Source organism: Epinephelus fuscoguttatus, linkage group LG5, assembly GCF_011397635.1.
Source record: "Epinephelus fuscoguttatus linkage group LG5, E.fuscoguttatus.final_Chr_v1".
Classification (NCBI taxonomy): Eukaryota; Metazoa; Chordata; class Actinopteri; order Perciformes; family Serranidae; genus Epinephelus; species Epinephelus fuscoguttatus.
Genome location: NC_064756.1, coordinates 951,054 through 953,752, shown reverse-complemented (window position 1 = coordinate 953,752; position 2,699 = coordinate 951,054).

The window sequence follows — 2,699 nt, the reverse complement described above, 5'->3', positions numbered from 1 at the left end:
AAAACATAAAAACAGCTGGAGGACAGATTTTATTTCTGTCGGTGACATTAACACCAGCCGGACTGTGACCTCCTCCATCCTCCAGTCACACAGAAACATTCAGTCACATCACAGCTGTGAACTTCACAGAGTCAAACTGCGTCACAGAGACAAACACAGCGTCTGTACGGAGGCTCAAATGTGCCAAAGTTTCAGTTTTTAATTAAAGATTTATTTATTCAGGCATCACAACAAAAAGGCATCTGTCCAAGAGAGGAGATGTTAAATCTCCAGAGTGTCGCATTTAACATGAATATAATCATTGTTTCCTTTAATAAGGTGAAAATAAGGAGCCGTTTATATTAGCACCCCGTTTGAGACTGTCCTTCATCAGGGTCCATCAGTGGACCAGCAGTCCTCATCAGGAGGAAACCCACGCTGACACAGGGAGAACATGTCAGAGCACCTGGAGGAAACCCACACTGACACAGGGAGAACATGTGGGAGCACCTGGAGGAAACCCACGCTGACACATGGAGAAGATGTGGGAGCACCTGGAGGAAACCCACGCTGACACAGGGAGAACATGTGGGAGCACCTGGAGGAAACCCACGCTGACACAGGGAGAACATGTCAGAGCACCTGGAGGAAACCCACGCTGACACAGGGAGAACATGTCAGAGCACCTGGAGGAAACCCACGCTGACACAGGGAGAACATGTCAGAGCACCTGGAGGAAACCCACACTGACACGGGGAGAACATGTCAGAGCACCTGGAGGAAACCCACGCTGACACAGGGAGAACATGTCAGAGCACCTGGAGGAAACCCACACTGACACAGGGAGAACATGTCAGAGCACCTGGAGGAAACCCACACTGACACAGGGAGAACATGTCAGAGCACCTGGAGGAAACCCACGCTGACACAAGGAGAACATGTCGGAGCACCTGGAGGAAACCCACGCTGACACAGGGAGAAGATGTGGGAGCACCTGGAGGAAACCCACACTGACACAGGGAGAACATGTGGGAGCACCTGGAGGAAACCCACGCTGACACAGGGAGAACATGTCAGAGCACCTGGAGGAAACCCACACTGACACAGGGAGAACATGTCAGAGCACCTGGAGGAAACCCACGCTGACACAGGGAGAAGATGTGGGAGCACCTGGAGGAAACCCACGCTGACACATGGAGAAGATGTGGGAGCACCTGGAGGAAACCCACGCTGACACAGGGAGAACATGTCAGAGCACCTGGAGGAAACCCACACTGACACAGGGAGAACATGACAGAGCACCTGGAGGAAACCCACGCTGACACAGGGAGAACATGTCAGAGCACCTGGAGGAAACCCACACTGACACAGGGAGAACATGTCAGAGCACCTGGAGGAAACCCACACTGACACAGGGAGAACATGTCAGAGCACCTGGAGGAAACCCACGCTGACACAGGGAGAACATGTCGGAGCACCTGGAGGAAACCCACGCTGACACAGGGAGAACATGTCAGAGCACCTGGAGGAAACCCACACTGACACATGGAGAAGATGTGGGAGCACCTGGAGGAAACCCACGCTGACACAGGGAGAACATGTCAGAGCACCTGGAGGAAACCCACGCTGACACAGGGAGAACATGTCAGAGCACCTGGAGGAAACCCACGCTGACACAGGGAGAACATGTCGGAGCACCTGGAGGAAACCCACGGTGACACAGGGAGAACATGTCAGAGCACCTGGAGGAAACCCACGCTGACACATGGAGAAGATGTGGGAGCACCTGGAGGAAACCCACACTGACACAGGGAGAACATGTCAGAGCACCTGGAGGAAACCCACACTGACACATGGAGAAGATGTGGGAGCACCTGGAGGAAACCCACACTGACACAGGGAGAACATGTCAGAGCACCTGGAGGAAACCCACACTGACACAGGGAGAACATGTCAGAGCACCTGGAGGAAACCCACACTGACACAGGGAGAACATGACAGAGCACCTGGAGGAAACCCACACTGACACAGGGAGAACATGTCAGAGCACCTGGAGGAAACCCACGCTGACACAGGGAGAACATGTGGGAGCACCTGGAGGAAACCCACGCTGACACATGGAGAAGATGTGGGAGCACCTGGAGGAAACCCACGCTGACACAGGGAGAACATGTCAGAGCACCTGGAGGAAACCCACGCTGACACGGGGAGAACATGTCGGAGCACCTGGAGGAAACCCACACTGACACAGGGAGAACATGTCAGAGCACCTGGAGGAAACCCACGCTGACACGGGGAGAACATGTCAGAGCACCTGGAGGAAACCCACGCTGACACAGGGAGAACATGTCAGAGCACCTGGAGGAAACCCACACTGACACGGGGAGAACACTGTGAGGCGACAGTGCTAACCACTACACCACTGTGCCTGTTCTAAATAGCGTTATGCCAGTATGAAATTTCTATTGTTTGTTGTGTTGTGTGAGGTACATTTTTTTTTTGTCTGTACTTTTGTTTTGTTTTTGTTTGTTTCTGTTGTTGTGATGATGGAGTGATGCTGTTTGTTTGTGTATCGGTTGTGTTGTATGTGATAATTATCTGCTGACTCTGAGCTACACTTAAATAAAAAAAGCGAAAGAATAAAAAAAAGAAAGTATAGAGAAAAATGGCGCCATCAAGAGGGCGATGGTTGGGTAAAAAAAAAGGAGCTGAAAAAGTCC